The sequence below is a fragment of the Dendrobates tinctorius genome, unplaced genomic scaffold, assembly GCF_039654945.1.
Source record: "Dendrobates tinctorius isolate UK_male_01 unplaced genomic scaffold, ASM3965494v1 ptg000125l, whole genome shotgun sequence".
Classification (NCBI taxonomy): domain Eukaryota; kingdom Metazoa; phylum Chordata; class Amphibia; order Anura; family Dendrobatidae; genus Dendrobates; species Dendrobates tinctorius.
Genome location: NW_027361793.1, coordinates 8,085,327 through 8,108,611, shown reverse-complemented (window position 1 = coordinate 8,108,611; position 23,285 = coordinate 8,085,327).

Sequence of the window (23,285 nt, the reverse complement as noted above, 5' to 3'; positions counted from 1 at the left end):
ATTTCGGATCTATTCTCTAGAGTTAGAGGTGCTTGCTGGTTTACCAAGCTTGACTTCAGGGGGGCGTATAATCTTATCCGCATTAAGCAGGGGGATGAATGGAAGACGGCGTTTAATACTCCGGAGGGACATTTTGAGTACCTGGTGATGCCTTTTGGGCTCACTAATGCCCCTTCTGTCTTCCAGTGCTTCATGAACGATATTTTCCGAGACTTTGTCGATAAATTTTTGATTATCTATCTGGATGATATTTTGATCTTCTCCAAGGATTGGGATTCTCATGTGGAACATATTCAGACTGTGTTCCGGATCTTGAGGGAGAATTCCCTGTATGTCAAAGGATCTAAATGCCTTTTTGGAGTACAGAGGATTTCTTTTTTGGGATTTATTTTGTCTCCGTCAACTATTGAAATGGACCCGGCCAAGGTACAGGCCATTTATGATTGGGTTCAGCCCACTTCTTTGAAGGCCCTCCAGAAGTTTTTGGGTTTTGCTAATTTTTATCGGAAATTTATAGCAAAATTTTCTAGTATTGCCAAGCCATTGACTGATCTGACTAAGAAGGGTGCTGATGTGTTGAATTGGTCTCCGGAGGCTGTTGCTTCCTTTCAGGAGCTGAAGCGAAGATTTACCTCCGCCCCGGTTTTGCGGCAACCTGATGTCCCACTCCCGTTCCAGGTAGAGGTGGATGCTTCTGAGATTGGTGCAGGAGCTGTTTTGTCCCAAAAGGATCCTGTAACATCTAAAATGAATCCCTGTGCTTTCTTTTCCTGAAAGTTCTCTCCATCTGAACGTAACTATGATGTGGGGAATCGGGAACTGTTGGCCATGAAATGGGCATTTGAGGAGTGGAGACATTGGTTGGAGGGAGCTAAACATCAAGTTGTGGTCCTCACTGACCACAAGAATTTGATTTACCTAGAGTCGGCTAAACGCTTGAACCCAAGACAGGCTAGGTGGGCCTTGTTTTTTACACGTTTTGATTTTGTGGTCTCTTTTCTTCCTGGAACTAAGAATGTCAAGGCAGACGCCCTCTCTAGGAGTTTCTTTGCTTATTCTCCTGTGGTGACCAAGCCTGCTACCATCTTAGGCGAAGGGGTAGTTCTTTCTGCCATCTCGCCCGATTTGAGACGTGCTCTGGAAGAATTCCAGGAGGACAAACCTGAGCGTTGTCCCAGTGGAAAGTTGTATGTTCCTGACCAGTGGAAGAAGAGAGTGATGTCTGAAGTTCATTGTTCTGCATTGGCTGGTCATCCAGGTATTTTTGGTACTAGAGATCTGGTGAGTCGCTCTTTTTGGTGGCCCACCTTGTCTCATGATGTCAGGAATTTTGTGCAGTCCTGTGGGACTTGCTCCCGGTCTAAATCTTGTTCTCGCTCTAGTGGGTTGTTGATGCCTTTGCCGGTCCCCAGGAGGCCATGGACCCATATTTCAATGGATTTCATCTCTGATATGCCGGTCTCTCAAAGAATGACTGTTATTTGGGTGATTTGTGATAGGTTCTCTAAGATGGTTCATCTTGTACCACTCCCTAAGTTGCCATCTTCCTCTGAGTTGGTGCCCCTGTTTTTGCAACAGGTGGTTCGCTTACACGGGATTCCTGAGAACATTGTATCTGACAGAGGAGGACAGTTTGTGTCTAGATTTTGGAGGACTTTCTGTTCCAAGCTGGGAATTCAGTTGTCCTTCTCCTCTGCTTTTCCCCCTCAGACCAAAGGGCAGACAGAGAGAACAAATCAGACCTTGGAGTCGTATTTGAGATGTTTTATTTCAGCTGATCAGGATGATTGGGTTTCATTTTTGCCCTTGGCCGAATTTGCTTTAAATAATAGAGCTAGTTCTGACACTTTGATGTCACCTTTTTTTTGTAACTTTGGGTTTCATTCTCGATTTTCTTCAGGGCAGGTGGAGCCTTCTGCCTGCCCAGGTGTTGACACTGTGGTGGAGAGAATGCACCAGATCTGGGACCTAGTGGTGGATAAGTTATCTCTCTCCCAGGAAAAGGCCCAGCGGTTTTCCAATCGACATAGGACCATTGGTCCCCAGTTTAAGATTGGTGATATGGTGTGGTTATCATCAAAAAATATTGCTATGAAGGTGGCTTCTCCTAAGTTTAAGCCTAGATTTATTGGACCTTACAAGATTTTGGAGATTATTAATCCGGTCTCTTTTCGTTTGGCTCTTCCTGTCACATTTAAAATCCATAATGTGTTCCATAAGTCCTTGTTGAAGAGGTTTGTTGAACCAGTTGTTCCTGGGGTGGCACCTCCAGACCCTGTATTGGTTGAAGGTAACATGGAATATGAGGTAGAGAAAATACTGGATTCCCGTCTGGCTAGACGGAGACTCCAGTATTTGGTTAAGTGGAAGGGTTATGGTCAGGAGGATAATTCCTGGGTCTCTGCCTCTGATATTCATGCCAAAAGATTGGTGCGTGCCTTTCATCGGGCTCACCCTGATCGCCCTGGTGGCATGGTTGAGGGTTCGGTGACCCCTCCTCAAGGGGGAGGTACTGTTGTGAGTTCATTTTCCCCTTCGTCAGTGAGGTCTGGTGAACTCCCTATTCTGGTAAAGGAAGGTAATCAGCCTGATTATCAGGCACCTGAGCCTAATGATGATGACTGGCTGAGTGGAGTCACGGACTGGATATAAGGCTGCCGACGCCCTTCTGCCCTGCGGGTGATTTCTCTGTGGACTTCTAGGACACCAGTCTGATTCCTGCTCCTCTAAAGCTAAGTTTTCTGCTTTGCCTGTTAGCATTTGTGTTTTGTTTTTGTTTTCCTTGCTTTTCTGGATTCTGCCATTCCCTGCTGGAGTGAGCTGAATCTCCTTTTGCCTGTTGCTCTGTCTTCAGAATATTCCTGAGTACTGACATAGCTTTTTTGAAGCCTAGCGTCTTCAGGACCTTTTTCACTGTCAGTCTGCTGGCTCTTATTTTTATAGGGTTTTTCATGGATTGCAGACAGCAGCCTTCCTGTCCTTTCCTATCTAGTTAGCTTGGGCCCCGCCTTTGCTCAGTCTATCTTTCTGTCTGTGTTAGTGTTTTCATCTTGCTTCACCGTCATTATATGTTGGGGGCTGCCTATTGCTTTGGGGTCTGCTCTGGGGCAGTTTAGATTTCCCCTTTCTTTCTTTAGGCCTATTTAATTCTCTGGCTGTGATCGAGGGGTCTAGGGCATCGTAGGAACCCCCCACGGCTACTGTTAGTTGTTGTGGATAGGATCAGGGGTCTGCAATGCGATAGCTGCCAACCTTTCTGGTTTTCTGGACTTAGCTAGCATTTCTGTTTTTGCCTCCTACGGTGACTCAATCATAACACTCTCCATGGCTAAGCACCACCCTACATCTCCTCCATCATTTCAGTCTTCCACCCTACCCGTGCTCTCCGTTCTGCTGATGACCTGAGGTTAGCATCCTAAATAATCAGAACCTCCCACTCCCGTCTCTAAGACTTTACACGTGCTGCGCCAATTCTTTGGAATGCACTTCCCAGGTCAATACAATTAGTCCCCAATCCCTACAATTTTACGCGTGCCCTGAAAACACATTTATTCAGACTGGCCCACCACTTCAACACATTAACCTAATCTATCCGAGTGTGGCACAGTCAAAAGTTTTACCATAACCAGGTTCCCCGTATCATGTTCCCACATGCTTTAAGCATCTATTAGCCCTCTGTGTCTGTACTGTTACACACTTAACATTATGGCTGGTCCATACAATCAGGGCAACTGTTAACACCCACCTTTCATGTCTACCTTTTTCCTCATAGACTGTAAGCTTGCGAGCAGGGCCCTCATTTCTCTTGGTAGCTGTTATGATCTATGTGATTATTGTTATGCTGTAATGTCTATCGTCTGTACAAGTCCCCTCTGAAATGTAAAGTGCTGCGGAATATCTTGGCGCTATAGAAATAAAATTTATTATTATATTAATGCTCCTGCATGATTATCTTGCAATATAAATGCCCTATTTTATGTTACTTTGCTCTTCAGCCGTAGCAAACTGTCTATTTACTTCATTCTGTGAATAAACATACCGGTCTACAGGTTTCTTTGCACACACTGGGATGTAACTCCCCCCATCTTGGCTGTGCACTCTTACTAAAGGTCCAAAGCTGGTTTTAAATAGAGTAGTGCACAGGTTTATCTACCTTTTATCTAGAATAAGTTTTGTGCCTTCTATATAAGGGGGCATTTACATGATACACAGTATTAAATGACCATTGACTGGCATTTTTTCTGGCCGATACTCATTTAACAGCCCGACCGTGGTAAGTAACAGATCATTGTGTGCGCGTAGGCTGACATTGCTCTGGCAGTACAGGACCATGCACTGCTGAGAATGATAATCTTTTGCACAAACCAAAAAAACAAACGTTTGTTCATTCATTGGGTGATCGTCATTCTGTTTATACTGCACAATCATCGTGAGACGAATGCTTGTTCTTGATAATTGTACAGTCTAAATGCCTCATTCACACACTTTTTCTTGTAAAAGGTTAAACAGACCATTTTTCATAAGGGGGTTGCATCCGATTTTCATTTAGTCCATGTGTTCATTTTTATCATCAGCATGGTATCCATTTTTCTCACATGCAAAAAAAAATAAAAATTTCCAAACTTCACCCATCTATTAAACAGTAAAAACGGATAACATTCGTAGGACATCAAACTGATATCCATTTTCTGATAAACCCATTCAGATAAAATTTTGATTTGTAAATCAGATCAAAAATTGATATGTGAACAGTCCCATAGATTATAATGGTACATACTGAATGCATAAAACACCAGCGTCTGAATGAGACCTAAAATAAAGTGGCACCAATGAACACAGGGTTGGAAAACTAAAGAAACTGTGTTGAGACAGATTTCTATTAAAATGTGAAGACTTACAATTATCCTTTGAAAAGGTTTACCATCCGAATTGTGAGTTTTTTCCTGTTTCCTCACCGCTGACACTACACACCATTTGTTAACCTCTCCATACCAAGCATACTATTACTTGTTTGACCACAACGTTTGATCACGACTTTATGTCTCTAGACATCTTATGAGATTCAGATAAGTGATAGTTAATGAGTAATGTCTTAACGCTAATTATACTTTTAGAGGGCATTTATAGGAATTACCTGAGTATTGATCTGTGCTACAAGATTACATAAAATGATTACTTTAAGAATTCTACAAACAAAAAAGCGACCATCTGAGGCCATGTGTATTCATTCTTCTGTGTGTATAAATATTGCTCCAAATTCTACAGAGTTCTTCTCATATAAGGGTGTGGTATATTGTAACCATGCAGAATGTAGCAGTTTTACTACTCAAGCACTTACTGTCTGAAATTAAATGGTATTGCAATCAAATATATTTCATATGTATATCAATAGGATGTGCCATTACAGTCTGTATGGTGGTGATCACACATGAAGCGAACAGGGGCGCTGTGACAATAGTTTAGTCACTGACGAAAGATTGCGGTATGGGCAAAGAGGAGGGAAAGCAGGAGACAGCTAGTTTTCAGCATGAATATTGTAAATATAATTTTAATCTTGTTTAGCAATTTTTTAGACTCAATATTTATTTTTACTGTAACTTAAAGAGGTTGTCCAGTAAAACAAATTATCACTTGTTTACAGATAGGTGATAGCTTACTAATCGGTGGAGTACAACAGCGGGGACCTGCACTGATTGGCAGACCGGTTCAAGGTACTTTTCCCAATACAAAATGACATGACAGGTTGGACGTCCAACCCTTACTCCATTCATTCTCTATGGGCCTGCCAGAAAAAGCCAAGCACAGGGCATGGCAGCTGCATGGGAAATGCGATGGAGCATACATATTGCCATTGTATTTCAACAGGGTTAAGAGTTCACCACTCTGCTGATTGGTGCGGGTCCCTGCAGTCACATACCCACCGATCAACAAGTTATCACCTAACTGAACTACTCCTTTAATGTTTACCTGCCATTGCAGAAAGCATTTAACATGTGTAAAGGCCCCTTTACATTAGTGATGCACCAGCGATCCCGACTACGATATGACCCGGTCAGGATCGCTGGTGCATCTCTAAATGGTCGCTAGTGAGCTGCCAAAGAGGCAGATCTCACCAGCGATGCAGCAGTGCTCGGCGGTCGCTCTTACCTTTCAGATGCGGCGAGGGTGTCCGTCTTCCACCTGCATCCATGGCTCGCTCATCGGCGCCAGCAGAAAGACGACGACAAGAAATGGACCAGGCCGATCTCGCGTGATCAGCGATAGCCAGCGGGGGAGCCGGTCAGAGGTAAGTATCACATATAGTGATATCGCTAGCAATATAGCTGCTGCGTCCAAAATCGGTGACGCTTTAGCGATACTGCTAGCGATATCGCTATGTGTAAAGCCCCCTTAACATTTGGATCAGTGCAGGTTCTGCCGAGACCTACTACAACAAGAAAGGAGCCGAAGTGTTCAGCAAAGTGCTGATGTTCTCAGAGACTAATTGTTTTAGTTGCCATTTTAGGGACCTGTTATGTTTTTATTTGACCATCATTATACCTGTCTAAGGGTACCGTTACACTAAGCGATGCACCAGCGATCCCGACGATATGGATCGCTGGTGCATCGCTAAGTGGTCGCTAGTGAGCTGCCACACAGGCAGATCTCACCAGCGACACAGCAGCGGTCGGGGGTCGCTACTTACCTGTCAGATGTGGCGATCCTGACGTCCTCCTGCCCGCGTCCACGCGTCGCTCGTCGGCGCCACAGGAAGCCCAGCAGGAAGCGCCCGACGAGAAATGGTTGAGGACATTCTCGCACGATCAGCGATAACCAGCGGGGGAGCCGGTCGGAGGTAAGTATCACATGTAGCGATATCGCTAGCAATATCGCTGCTACGTCACAAAACTAGTGACGTTACAGCAATACTGCTAGCGATATCGCTATGTGTAACGGGCCCTTAACTGTTGTTTTTTTGCTTGACAAGCTAATGATTTTATTCATACCATTGAGGGACATTTTGATTGCTTTTTATAGGATTTTTTTAAGGATGTGTAGTGGTCAAAAACTGCAATTCTGGCATATAGATTTATTTTCTTTTTATGAGGTTTTACCAATTTTTTAAATAATTTTATAGACCAAACATTTACAAATAAGTCGTTCCAAAATAAATTTTAATTCCTAAATAATTACTTATTTTTTTAATGGGGGCTAAAGTGTTGATCTGAATTTCTGCAATTAAAAAATAATATTTTCAAAAAACATATTTTTTACTATTCATTTAACATACAGAAAACTGAGAGCAAACTAAGAGGAAAGTGATGAATTGAAACTTACGGCAAATAGAGTTATAAGACTAAATAATTTGTCTTTCTTTTTTTCATTTACTTTTGCTAACAAAAATTAAAGAAATCCATGAGTAGTACATGGTGAGGATATTTCCCCGGGGTGTTGGTTCGCTAAAGTGGTAATTTACTTTGTGTTCTCAGTGAAATCTGTTGTTTGAGTAAATGAATAGTGAAGCTTTCATACCCGCCAAGTCCATACCGAAATATTTCCACTTTGCACTTAAATATTGAGAGCAGCAATTTGATTAAAAGGCTTTTAAAATAAACAAAATTGCAAGTTAACGAAACTCATAAAATGCTCTCCAGGCAGGTCTGGGACCGGAACTACTTTGTTAACATTGAATGTAATGGCACTCTTTGCATTGGTTAGAAATTGAAGTGCTTCACCGGGCAGCATGATAAGCTGTATTACAATTCAGTGAGCATGTACAATGATCAGCCAAAACATTAAAGCCACTGACAAGTCATGTGAGTAACATTGATCAGCTCCTTACAATGGTATTATCAATAGGTGGGAGGTATCAATCAGTAAGAAAACAATTAATTGTTGAAGTTGATATGTTGAAAACAGGTAAAATGGGTAGGTTTAAAGCTGGAGTCACACATAGCGACTTACCAGCGATCCCGGCAACGATATCAACGTGTCAGGATCGCTGGTAAGTCGCTATGTGATCGCTGGTGAGCCGTCAAACAGACAGCTTCACCAGCAATCAGCACAGCGATGCCGAGCGCCCGGCATCGCTGTGTTCATTAGCGCTGATGCCATATCCCTGTAAAAAAAATAGAATTAAAATAAAAAATATTGTTATTCTCACCTTCCGACGTCCCGCGCAGCCATCCGGCCTCTCTCCACGCTCCGGTCCCAGTAATCCTTTGTGAGAATGACCGCGAGAATGTCACGGTCTTGCGGCAGCGCAACGTCTCGCGGTCATTTGTGCAAAGGATCACTGGGATCGGGAGCGTGGAGAGATGCAGGATGGCTGCGCGGGACGTGGGAAGGTGAGAATAACAATATTTTTTATTTTTTTATTATTTTTTACAGCTGATTGCTGGTCTCCCACCTGTCACACGCAGTGATGTGTGCTGGCCAGCGGGAGACCAGCGACGAAAAATATGTCCAGAGGTTTCTTGCAGCGATCAGCGATACCGGCAGGGGGGCCGGTCGCTGATCGCTGTCACACACAGCGATCTCGCTGGTGAGATCGCTGTTGTGTCACAAAACTTGTGACTCAGCAGCGATCTCGCTAGCGAGATTGCTATGTGTGACTCCCGCTTAAGGATACAAGTGAGTTTGATGTAGGATGGCTAGAAACTGGGTCAGAGTATGTGTAAAACATAAAGTCTTATGGAGGAAGGAAGGATCCTAGTATGCAGTGGTTAGTACCTACCAAAAGTGGTCCAATCGAGGACAGCGAGTAAACCGATGCTGAAGCAAAGGATAGTCATCTAGGTCGATCCTACAGCAGGACTACTATAGCACAAATTGATAAACAAGTTATTGCTGACAGTGATAGAGATGGTGTCAGGGCACCCAGTTATTATGTATGGGGCAGCATATCCATATACTGGGTAGAGCACCAATACTAGTAAATAGATAAGATAAGTATCTGCTAATGAAGTAGGTGCCCATAAGAAAATTGCATCAGAATAATCAAGAAATCTTTGGCACACTAAGCGCAGTAATGCGTAATTACGGAAATTTTATTTCTCAAATGCAGATGTATTCTATTCGGACATTTTGGCCATGTAGGGCCTATTTCAAGTAACCTACCATCTACCTGAGTGTAATGATCTCCGTGCTGCCAGTATTTTACAAGGCACTCCACATATAGATGATACTTGAAAAAAGCCCTTCAAGGCCGAAATGACGTAATAAAATACATCTGCATCTGAGAAATAAAATTTCCTTATTGAAGCATAACTGCTCTTAGTATGCCGAAGATTTCTTATGGTTATTAGAGTACCAATGCTGACCTCCAAAAGTGGCTACCATGATCATATGAATATCAGAACTGAACCATGGTCCAATAGAGGAAGTGGTAAAGTTGATGGTGTGTGTGTGTGTGTGACACTTACCTCGAGACGATAAGGCACCTGGACATACTATGGGAAGAGGGCAATGCAGTTCTATACAATGTTCTGAGGGGAAACTGGTGTTATGAAATGTGTGTGGATGTTAATTTGACATGTACCACCAACCTAAACATATTTGTAGATGTACATGCCTTCAGCAGGATAATGTGCCCTCTAACAATATAAAAATTGTTACGGGGAGGATTGATGAACATGAAAAAGATTAAGATGTCGACTTGGCAGATTTGGATCTAATTGAGCATCTCAAGTACAGGAAAAACACCTTTTCCATGTCAAAAGTTTCCCCAGCGTTTAAATATGAGTATAACATATGGCCCAAGAGCAGCATGAGCTGGCATGGAATTATACCATTTGCCCTTTATTTATATGGGCAATGCAGCCCACCACTAAGCATGACATATGAGGTGCCGAGCACACATGTGCCTGCTGGAACGTCTACCTTGACATACAGTATAAACACACAATCTATATACAGAGAGATGTCTTACATATACTGTACCTAGAGTTGGAATAATATATTTCTCTACTCCCTGGTCATCAGAAGCTCCTGCTATTTCCCATAATATGCTTTCTCTGCCTGGTTACTAGATGAGACAAAATATTGCATTTTGTATGGTCAAACAATAAAGACTGTACCAAATGTAATGATGACAGACTAGGTTTGAATAAAGGCATTTCTTGGAGGTAACACAGGGTGTAAAAGTGGGGATAGTAGGTGCATAAACTTTGTTATATTTATGACATGTTGATATTTGTTTACTTTAGAACAATTTAAGCTCATAGTACTTTGTAGTAAATTACAAAATTTTAGATGCCAAAATTATAAAACTTTATGAATATACACTAAAACCATAATTTATATTAGACAAAAAAAATTAAAAATCTCATAAAAAGATGAAAAAAGGGTAGTATGGTAAGATGGAAACCAGCAAGATTAACCATAAATAGTCGAATAGGACCAAAATTAATAGCATGGATATGAATATAACATACAGTCATATATAAACTTATGTGAACAGCCAATAATTATTATATAAATCACTTAAAGTTAACACCATAGAAAGTCAATAGACCCCCTGAATTACCGTCAACACAGTAAGGATCACATAATCAGACATCCATACCCACCATATGCCATCATGCACAAAAAAAACACTGTCCAGTACCCCGACGTGCATTTCATGTATAGCCTCTCCCAGGGCACTGATGTCAATGTCACTGGGTCTGTCTTTGATTACATGAAGAGAAAGAAGGATCTGTGAAAGTCTACATCCACAGAAGGTCTGAGGTTAGTTCACAAAGATTTTTGGAACAACCTCCCTGCTCAGTTACTTCAAAACCAATGTGCAAATAACAAGTGTACCTAGAAGAGCTGATGCTTGAGGCTGGTTTTACACTTGCCTTGTTTTTTACGGCCCATTTTTGCGGTCCTTTTTTGGGGCCGTATGGCCGGGATTTTTGTGATATCCCGCAAAAATGGGTCGCAAAAAACCTTCCCGGATTACGGTTTTTCCCTGTTAGAACAAATAGCAGGGATAAAAACGGCGATCAGCAAATACGGTGTACCGCAAAAACAAGCAAACATTGTTTTTGCGGTACCATTGAAATGCATTGCGGCCGTGTCCGTAAGCCATGAAAAATATCGAGCATGCTCGATATTGTTTCACGGCCGCAAATATGGCCTTCACGGCTATACGGAGAGCACGGCCCTCCTACTAATTTTTGTGGGCCCCATATAAATCTATTGGGGCTGCAAAAACGGCCAGCAAAAATACGGCAAGTGTAAAACCAGCCTTAATGCCATTCAAAAAACAAATAGTGGTCACTAGAGTTGAGCGACTTTTGGTTTTTTAGGGTCGCGTTTCGTTTCGTGAAACCCGACTTTTCCAAAAGTCGGGTCGAGCAAGATCGTCCGATTATAGGGAAAAGTCGGGGTCGTCCCGAAACACGAAACCCAATGTAAGTCAATGGGGAATAAAAGTCGGCAGTGAGAGGAGGACAGGAAACACACCTACAGTGCCCATTTGAATGCCAAAAGCATCAATTCTTCTTACTTAAGCTTGTCAACCTTAATTAACTTCATAATATAAGTTACGCACTGAAAAATGGGGGTTATTTGGCTAAAGTTGTGGGGGGGGAGGGCTGGCTGCAGGTTTTCATGTGCCCTGGGCGAAAGAGCGCCCCTTTAACACATACCACAACTCATCATGTTCCGATACGGCAGATAAATAGCGGTATAGTACAATGAAAAATACCTCACTTTTTACATCTCATGACGAGGCCCATCTGTTTCTCCATACAGAATCATTTGTCCCATATAATGTTTGAAACAGTATATGATGAGCTCCACATAATGCTACAGTATATGTTGGTCCCCATGGATGAAGCTCCACTGTCTTATGGGCCCAAATAATGCTCCAAACATAATGGGCCCCATTTCTAATGCTCTAGTGTATAATGGGCCCTGTAAATGCTGCTCCAGTGTCTGATGTCCACCTTTGGAATGTTCCAGTGTATGGTGGGCCCCATCTATCATTCTCCAGAGTATAGTGCTCCCCAAAAATTGCTGTCCCAACATTGAAAACAATCAAATAAGTCTCCTCGCTAGGGAATCCCTGTACTAGTCTGGACAGGTGCTGTAGCTTGCTTAACAGCTCGCCAGCCGTTCTCACGCCCAGTATGGATTGCACGTGATTGCACAAAGGTTAGAAAGGGTACCGTATCCCTGGATAACATGTATGGATAGCGTACACATTCAAAATATATGTCTATACAGCATGAGGCAGGCTCAGACGGTGTTAGGCCCAGTATGGATTGCACGTCATTGCACAAAGGTTAGAAAGGGTACCGTATCCCTGGATAACATGTATGGATAGCGTACACATTCAAAATATATGTCTATACAGCATGAGGCAGGCTCAGACGGTGTTAGGCCCAGTATGGATTGCACGTGATTGCACAAAGGTTAGAAAGGGTACCGTATCCCTGGATAACATGTATGGATAGCGTACACATTCAAAATATATATCTATACAGCATGAGGCAGGCTCAGACGGTGTTAGGCCCAGTATGGATTGCACGTCACTGCACAAAGGTTAGAAAGGGTACCGTATCCCTGGATAACATGTATGGATAGTGTACACATTCAAAATATATGTCTATACAGCATGAGGCAGGCTCAGACGGTGTTAGGCCCAGTATGGATTGCACGTGATTGCACAAAGGTTAGAAAGGGTACCGTATCCCCGGATAACATGTATGGATAGCGTACACATTCAAAATATATGTCTATACAGCATGAGGCAGGCTCAGACGGTGTTAGGCCCAGTATGGATTGCACGTGATTGCACAAAGATTAGAAAGGGTACCGTATCCCCGGATAACATGTATGGATAGCGTACACATTCAAAATATATGTCTATACAGCATGAGGCAGGCTCAGACGGTGTTAGGCCCAGTATGGATTGCACGTGATTGCACAAAGGTTAGAAAGGGTACCGTATCCCCGGATAACATGTATGGATAGCGTACACATTCAAAATATATGTCTATACAGCATGAGGCAGGCTCAGACGGTGTTAGGCCCAGTATGGATTGCACGTGATTGCACAAAGGTTAGAAAGGGTACCGTATCCCCGGATAACATGTATGGATAGCGTACACATTCAAAATATATGTCTATACAGCATGAGGCAGGCTCAGACGGTGTTAGGCCCAGTATGGATTGCACGTGATTGCACAAAGGTTAGAAAGGGTACCGCATCCCTGGATAACATGTATGGATAGCGTACACATTCAAAATATATGTCTATACAGCATGAGGCAGGCTCAGACGGTGTTAGGCCCAGTATGGATTGCACGTGATTGCACAAAGGTTAGAAAGGGTACCGTATCCCTGGATAACATGTATGGATAGCGTACACATTCAAAATATATGTCTATACAGCATGAGGCAGGCTCAGACGGTGTTAGGCCCAGTATGGATTGCACGTCATTGCACAAAGGTTAGAAAGGGTACCGTATCCCCGGATAACATGTATGGATAGCGTACACATTCAAAATATATGTCTATACAGCATGAGGCAGGCTCAGACGGTGTTAGGCCCAGTATGGATTGCACGTCATTGCACAAAGGTTAGAAAGGGTACCGTATCCCTGGATAACATGTATGGATAGCGTACACATTCAAAATATATGTCTATACAGCATGAGGCAGGCTCAGACGGTGTTAGGCCCAGTATGGATTGCACGTCATTGCACAAAGGTTAGAAAGGGTACCGTATCCCTGGATAACATGTATGGATAGCGTACACATTCAAAATATATGTCTATACAGCATGAGGCAGGCTCAGACGGTGTTAGGCCCAGTATGGATTGCACGTGATTGCACAAAGGTTAGAAAGGGTACCGTATCCCCGGATAACATGTATGGATAGCGTACACATTCAAAATATATGTCTATACAGCATGAGGCAGGCTCAGACGGTGTTAGGCCCAGTATGGATTGCATGTCATTGCACAAAGGTTAGAAAGGGTACCGTATCCCTGGATAACATGTATGGATAGCGTACACATTCAAAATATATGTCTATACAGCATGAGGCAGGCTCAGACGGTGTTAGGCCCAGTATGGATTGCACGTCATTGCACAAAGGTTAGAAAGGGTACCGTATCCCCGGATAACATGTATGGATAGCGTACACATTCAAAATATATGTCTATACAGCATGAGGCAGGCTCAGACGGTGTTAGGCCCAGTATGGATTGCACGTGATTGCACAAAGGTTAGAAAGGGTACCGTATCCCCGGATAACATGTATGGATAGCGTACACATTCAAAATATATGTCTATACAGCATGAGGCAGGCTCAGACGGTGTTAGGCCCAGTATGGATTGCACGTGATTGCACAAAGGTTAGAAAGGGTATCGTATCCCTGGATAACATGTATGGATAGCGTACACATTCAAAATATATGTCTATACAGCATGAGGCAGGCTCAGACGGTGTTAGGCCCAGTATGGATTGCACGTGATTGCACAAAGGTTACAAAGGGTACCGTATCCCCGGATAACATGTATGGATAGCGTACACATTCAAAATATATGTCTATACAGCATGAGGCCGGCTCAGACGGTGTTAGGCCCAGTATGGATTGCACGTGATTGCACAAAGGTTAGAAAGGGTACCGTATCCCTGGATAACATGTATGGATAGCGTACACATTCAAAATATATGTCTATACAGCATGAGGCAGGCTCAGACGGTGTTAGGCCCAGTATGGATTGCACGTCATTGCACAAAGGTTAGAAAGGGTACCGTATCCCTGGATAACATGTATGGATAGCGTACACATTCAAAATATATGTCTATGCAGCATGTGGCAGGCTCAGACGGTGTTAGGCCCAGTATGGATTGCACGTGATTGCACAAAGGTTAGAAAGGGTACCGTATCCCCGGATAACATGTATGGATAGCGTACACATTCAAAATATATGTCTATACAGCATGAGGCAGGCTCAGACGGTGTTAGGCCCAGTATGGATTGCACGTCATTGCACAAAGGTTAGAAAGGGTACCGTATCCCCGGATAACATGTATGGATAGCGTACACATTCAAAATATATGTCTATACAGCATGAGGCAGGCTCAGACGGTGTTAGGCCCAGTATGGATTGCACGTGATTGCACAAAGGTTAGAAAGGGTACCGTATCCCTGGATAACATGTATGGATAGCGTACACATTTAAAATATATGTCTATACAGCATGAGGCAGGCTCAGACGGTGTTAGGCCCAGTATGGATTGCACGTCATTGCACAAAGGTTAGAAAGGGTACCGTATCCCCGGATAACATGTATGGATAGCGTACACATTCAAAATATATGTCTATACAGCATGAGGCAGGCTCAGACGGTGTTAGGCCCAGTATGGATTGCACGTGATTGCACAAAGGTTAGAAAGGGTACCGTATCCCTGGATAACATGTATGGATAGCGTACACATTTAAAATATATGTCTATACAGCATGAGGCAGGCTCAGACGGTGTTAGGCCCAGTATGGATTGCACGTGATTGCACAAAGGTTAGAAAGGGTACCGTATCCCTGGATAACATGTATGGATAGCGTACACATTCAAAATATATGTCTATACAGCATGAGGCAGGCTCAGACGGTGTTAGGCCCAGTATGGATTGCACGTCATTGCACAAAGGTTAGAAAGGGTACCGTATCCCCGGATAACATGTATGGATAGCGTACACATTCAAAATATATGTCTATACAGCATGAGGCAGGCTCAGACGGTGTTAGGCCCAGTATGGATTGCACGTGATTGCACAAAGGTTAGAAAGGGTACCGTATTCCTGGATAACATGTATGGATAGCGTACACATTCAAAATATATGTCTATACAGCATGAGGCAAGCTCAGACGGTGTTAGGCCCAGTATGGATTGCACGTGATTGCACAAAGGTTAGAAAGGGTACCGTATCCCTGGATAACATGTATGGATAGCGTACACATTCAAAATATATGTCTATACAGCATGAGGCAGGCTCAGACGGTGTTAGGCCCAGTATGGATTGCACGTGATTGCACAAAGGTTAGAAAGGGTACCGTATCCCCGGATAACATGTATGGATAGCGTACACATTCAAAATATATGTCTATACAGCATGAGGCAGGCTCAGACGGTGTTAGGCCCAGTATGGATTGCACGTGATTGCACAAAGGTTAGAAAGGGTACCGTATCCCTGGATAACATGTATGGATAGCGTACACATTCAAAATATATGTCTATACAGCATGAGGCAGGCTCAGACGGTGTTAGGCCCAGTATGGATTGCACGTGATTGCACAAAGGTTAGAAAGGGTACCGTATCCCCGGATAACATGTATGGATAGCGTACACATTAAAAATATGTCTATACAGCATGAGGCAGGCTCAGACGGTGTTAGGCCCAGTATGGATTGCACGTAATTGCACAAAGGTTAGAAAGGGTACTGTATCCCTGGATAACATTTATGGATAGCGTACACATTCAAAATATATGTTTCAGGAGGCAGGCTCAGACAGTGTCAGGCACAGTATGGATTTGACGGCCAAGATTACACAGCGGATGAGCAGGGAGAGGTAAAGATTGCAAATGCTGGGGCCCTGCCCAAGCAAGGGGGGCACACTCGTGGGCGTCGGTACTGGCACTGGGCCCCTCATAGTACAGCGGTGTGTCTGACGGCGGGTGTGCACCACCACCGTCAGAGACACTTGATTGCACTATGAGGGACCCTGTGCCAGTGCCCGCGCCCAAGAGTCGGCCTACCCACCTGTCCAGGGCAACGGCACTCGCACGGTGTCGTGCGCTAGGTGGTTACCCCGGCCATGGGGGGGAGGCAGCACAGTTAGGGAGTTTTAGAAAGTGGCATATGTTAATGTTGGACATTCAGCTGATGCAAAAGGCGAAATAGGTGAAGTACCAGGAAGAGGTGGACCAAAGCAAGCCATTTTTCTGTCACCCTATGTGTTATCAGGGGAAGGTGGGACAAAATCCTTGGAAACCCATGCGTGGTTCATTTTAATGAAGGTTAGATCATCCACATTTTGGGTTGACAGACGGGTCCTTTTTTCTGTCAGGATTGATCCAGCTGCACTGAAGACTCTTTCCGATAGCATACTTGCAGCTGGGCAAGCGAGCTCCTGTAAGGCATATTGGGCCAATTCAGGCCAGGTGTCCAGTTTAGCGGCCCAATAGTCAAAGGGGAATGACCTGTGTGGGAGAACATCGATATGGGAGGAAAAGTAGTTTGTAACCATAGTTGACAACTGCTGTCTCCTGTCACTTTCCATCGATGCAGTATTACCAGTTGTGTGAGCGGTATTTGAAAAATCAGTCCACAACATTGTCATGAAACCCCTGTCTCCAATGCCACTTCTGCTGTGTGCACCACGAACACCTCTGCCAAGCTGCCCCCGGCCCGTACGGCTCGTGTGAGAACCATCACCGCTGCTGTGTGCTGGGAATGCCTCAAGCAACCGATTTACCAGAGTTGCTTGTTTATTAGCCAATATTAGGTCAAGGTTCTCCTGTGGCATGATGTTTTGTAATTTGCCTTTATAGCGTGGATCCAGGATGCTGGCCAACCAGTAGTCGTCATCGTTCATCATTTTGGCAATGCGGGGGTCCCTTTTTAGGATCCGCAAGGCATAATCTGACATGTGGGCCAATGTTCCCGGTGTCAATGATGCATTGCGAGTGCTGGGTGGAGGAGCACTTTCTGGCAAATCCACATCCCTCCAGTCACGCACAAACCCTGTACCAGACCTTGCCACGCCAACATTTTCACTTGCCCCACGAGATGCATCCTCCTCCCCTAAGTAATCATCCCCATCATCCTCCTCCTCCTCTTCTTCCTCCACCTCGTCCAGGAGAGGTCCCTGAGCAGACAATGGCTGAATGTCATCAAGGATTCCCTCCTCCTCTTCCTCCTCATCAACATTGGCTGCAGACGCCTGCTCCTTAAGGTGCGTCAAAGTTTGCATGAGCAGACGCATAAGTGGGATGCTCATGCTTAGGATGGCGTCGTCTGCGCTTACCAGCCGTGTGCATTCCTCAAAACACTGAAGGACTTTACAAAGGTCTTTCAGCTTCGACCACTGCACGCCTGTCAACTCCATGTCTGCTCTCAAAGTGCCTGGCCGTGTATCCTCCCACAAATGCATTATGGCCTGCCTCTGCTCGCACAGCCGCTCCACCATGTGCAGGGTGGAGTTCCACCTTGTTGCAATGTCGATAATGAGGCGGTGGTTGGGAAGGTGGAGCAATCGCTGCAGCTTCTGCATACGAACGGAGTGTACAGGCGACCGGCGGATGTGCGCGCACAGTCTTCGCACCTTCTGGAGCAGGGCTGTTAACTCCGGATAATTTTTGAGGAAGCACTGCACCACCAGGTTCAAGGTGTGAGCCAAGCAAGGTATGTGGCTGAGTTTTGAAAGGGCTATGGCTGCCACAAAATTACGGCCGTTATCACTAACTACCTTGCCTGCCTCAAGATGTACACTGCCCAGCCATGACTCAGTTTGTCGCTTCAAGTACTCGGCCAGCACCTCGGCGGTGTGTCTGTCGCCCAAACACATCATCTGCAACACAGCCTGCTGACGCTTTCCACTAGCTGCTCGATAGGGGGACACATCGTGTGCAACAGTGGCAGCTGCAGATGGAGTGCTCGTACGACTGCGCTCTGTGGACGAGCTTTCGCTTCTGGAGGAGGAGGAGGAGGAGGGTCGAACGCCTACAGCCAACTGTTTCCTATACCGTGGGCTAGGCAGCACTGTCCCACCACCGCTGTCCCCTGTGGACCCTGCATCCACCACATTAACCCAGTGCGCAGTGATGGACACGTAACGGCCCTGGCCATGCCGACTGGACCATGCATCAGTTGTGAGGTGCACCTTTCCGCTCACTGACTGCTTGCGTGCATGGACAATGCGGTCTTTCACATGATGGTGGAGGGCTGGGATGGCTTTGCGAGAGAAGAAGTGGCGACTGGGTAGGTCATAGCGTGGTACTGCATAGGCCATGAGTTGGCGGAAAGCTATGCTTTCCACCAACCGAAAGGGCATCATCTCAAACGAGATTAGTTTGGCAATGTGGGCGTTCAAACCCAGTGTACGCGGATGAGAGACTGAGTACTTTCTTGACCTACTCATAGTGTCTGGGAGGGTGAGCTGGACTTGAGAGCTGCATATGGTGGAAGTAGCGGTGGACAGGGCGGACTGAGAGAGGGTTGATGATGGTGATGGAGTTGGTGTTCTTTCTGATGGCCTAGAATCAGTCTTTCGTTGATATAACAGTGGGATTCCCTGACTGCTGTGGCCTTGCAACGACACCTCAACATTTGCTGCTGTGCTAACCGGTGGGCTTACAGTGGGGGAAACAATGTAGCGTTGCTGACTACCTTCGTTGTGATCAGTTGCACATGTGGCACTTGAGGTTTGGTGTTGTGTCCACGCTTGCAAGTGCATGCTGGTTAAATGTCTAAGCATGCAACTGGTATTCAAATTTTTCAGATTTTTCCCTCGGCTAAAGGTCTTTGCGCACTTCTTACAGATAACCTTGGCCTGATCATGAGGATTTTGTTCAAAAAAGTGCCACACTGCACTCTTCCTACTTTGGCAGACATTTTGCGGCCTAGCACGCTGTGATCTTTTGACCCTCTGGACAAGCTGTCCAGCAACTCTTTTGATGTTTGGAACCTGTCTTTGGAGTGCTCCAGGCCTGCCAGATAACAGCTGTTGCGATGTCGATGTCTGCTGTGGATGCTCCTCATCTGAGCTATTGGAAGCAGCACCCTCTTCCCCCAATGGATGCCAATCTGGGTCAACAACTGGGTCATCCATCACCTCCTCTTCTATGTCATGTGCACCTTTCTCTGTGTCACCGTGTATGGTGGTATAGTGTGCGGGAAGGGGCACCTGAGTCTCATCAGGGTCAAAATCTGGCTCTGTACACTGCGAGGACAATGTAGTGCTCTGAGTGAATGTACCAGCAGAATCATCCATCAGCGGCTGTGCATCAGTGCACTCCATGTCAGATTCATCTTGGCCTGGGTAATTCACCATTTCACTTGATAATCCAGGCATGGTATGTGAAAACAGCTCCATGGAGTAATCAGTAGTATGGCCTGCGTCATCCTTCAATCTTGGTTGGGGTGAAGGACACAAGGAAAGGTGTGGTTCATGAACATGAGCCTCCAATGATGACTCAGTGCTTTTACTTTTTACAACTGAAGAAGAGGAGGCGATAGAGCTGGAGGCTGAGTCAGCAATGTAAGACAAAACTTTTTCCTGATGCTCTGCCTTTAAAAGCGGTTTGCCAACTCCTAGAAAACTAAGCGTTCGAGGCCTTATGTAGCCAGACGATGACGCAGGGTCAGCACCTCCTGCATTCGGTCCTATTTTGCTCTTGCCACTACCATCAGATCCACCACCAACACCATCATTACCAGCTGCCAACCCCCGCCCAATTCCACGGCCTCTTCCACCAGCCTTCCTCATTTTTGGTAGAAATGTAGACAAAATCCAACAAACTATATAATAATGTAAAACAAGGTACAAGGTGTCTATAGGACAGGGGAGATTTAGAATTTCTGCACACACTTGTGGACAGTGGACACTTTTGGATTGTGTGAGGCCCACTGATATCTGAGCGCTATGTGACGCGCTCGATGGCACAGCTGCCTGTGACCAAAGTGACGAGAGGATAATGGAGATTTTGAATCTCTGCGTACACTTTTGGACACTGGACACTTGTGGATTGTGTGAGGCCCACTGATATCTGAGCGCTATGGGACACGCTCGATGGCACAGCTGCCTGTGACCAAAGTGACGAGAGGATAATGGAGATTTTGAATCTCTGCGTACACTTTTGGACACTGGACACTTGTGGATTGTGTGAGGCCCACTGATATCTGAGCGCTATGTGACACGCTCGATGGCACAGCTGCCTGTGACCAAAGTGACGAGAGGATAATGGAGATTTTGAATCTCTGCGTACACTTTTGGACACTGGACACTTGTGGATTGTGTGAGGCCCACTGATATCTGAGCGCTATGTGACATGCTCGATGGCACAGCTGCCTGTGACCAAAGTGACGAGAGGATAATGGAGATTTTGAATCTCTGCGTACACTTTTGGACACTGGACACTTGTGGATTGTGTGAGGCCCACTGATATCTGAGCGCTATGTGACACGCTCGATGGCACTGCTGCCTGTGACCAAAGTGACGAGAGGATAATGGAGATTTTGAATCTCTGCATACACTTTTGGACACTGGAAACTTGTGGATTGTGTGAGGCCCACTGATATCTGAGCGCTATGTGACACGCTCGATGGCACAGCTGCCTGTGACCAAAGTGACGAGAGGATAATGGAGATTTTGAATCTCTGCGTACACTTTTGGACACTGGACACTTGTGGATTGTGTGAGGCCCACTGATATCTGAGCGCTATGTGACACGCTCGATGGCACAGCTGCCTGTGACCAAAGTGACGAGAGTATAATGGAGATTTTGAATCTCTGCGTACACTTTTGGACACTGGACACTTGTGGATTGTGTGAGGCCCACTGATATCTGAGCGCTATGTGACACGCTCGATGGCACAGCTGCCTGTGACCAAAGTGACGAGAGGATAATGGAGATTTTGAATCTCTGCGTACACTTTTGGACACTGGACACTTGTGGATTGTGTGAGGCCCACTGATATCTGAGCGCTATATGACATGCTCGATGGCACAGCTGCCTGTGACCAAAGTGACGAGAGGATAATGGAGATTTTGAATCTCTGCGCACACTTTTGGACACTGGACACTTGTGGATTGTGTGAGGCCCACTGATATCTGAGCGCTATGTGACACGCTCGATGGCACAGCTGCCTATGACCAAAGTGACGAGAGGATAATGGAGATTTTGAATCTCTGCGTACACTTTTGGACACTGGACATTTGTGGATTGTGTGAGGCCCACTGATATCTGAGCACTATGTGACACGCTCGATGGCACAGCTGCCTGTGACCAAAGTGACGAGAGGATAATGGAGATTTTGAATCTCTGCGTACACTTTTGGACACTGGACACTTGTGGATTGTGTGAGGCCCACTGATATCTGAGCGCCATGTGACACGCTCGATGGCACAGCTGCCTGTGACCAAAGTGACGAGAGGATAATGGAGATTTTGAATCTCTGCGTACACTTTTGGACACTGGACACTTGTGGATTGTGTGAGGCCCACTGATATCTGGGCGCTATGTGACACGATCGATGGCACAGCTGCCTGTGACCAAAGTGACGAGAGGATAATGGAGATTTTGAATCTCTGCGTACACTTTTGGACACTGGACACTTGTGGATTGTGTGAGGCCCACTGATATCTGAGCGCTATGTGACACGCTCGATGGCACAGCTGCCTGTGACCAAAGTGACGAGAGGATAATGGAGATTTTGAATCTCTGCGTACACTTTTGGACACTGGACACTTGTGGATTGTGTGAGGCCCACTGATATCTGAGCGCTATGTGACACGCTCGATGGCACAGCTGCCTGTGACCAAAGTGACGAGAGGATAATGGAGATTTTGAATCTCTGCGTACACTTTTGGACACTGGACACTTGTGGATTGTGTGAGGCCCACTGATATCTGAGCGCTATGTGACACGCTCGATGGCACAGCTGCCTGTGACCAAAGTGACGAGAGGATAATGGAGATTTTGAATCTCTGCGTACACTTTTGGACACTGGACACTTGTGGATTGTGTGAGGCCCACTGATATCTGAGCGCTATGTGACACGCTCGATGGCACAGCTGCCTGTGACCAAAGTGACGAGAGGATAATGGAGATTTTGAATATCTGCGTACACTTTTGGACACTGGACACTTGTGGATTGTGTGAGGCCCACTGATATCTGAGCGCTATGTGACACGCTCGATGGCACAGCTGCCTGTGACCAAAGTGACGAGAGGATAATGGAGATTTTGAATCTCTGCGTACACTTTTGGACACTGGACACTTGTGGATTGTGTGAGGCCCACTGATATCTGAGCGCTATGTGACACGCTCGATGGCACAGCTGCCTGTGACCAAAGTGACGAGAGGATAATGGAGATTTTGAATCTCTGCGTACACTTTTGGACACTGGACACTTGTGGATTGTGTGAGGCCCACTGATATCTGAGCGCTATGTGACACGCTCGATGGCACAGCTGCCTGTGACCAAAGTGACGAGAGGATAATGGAGATTTTGAATCTCTGCGTACACTTTTGGACACTGGACACTTGTGGATTGTGTGAGGCCCACTGATATCTG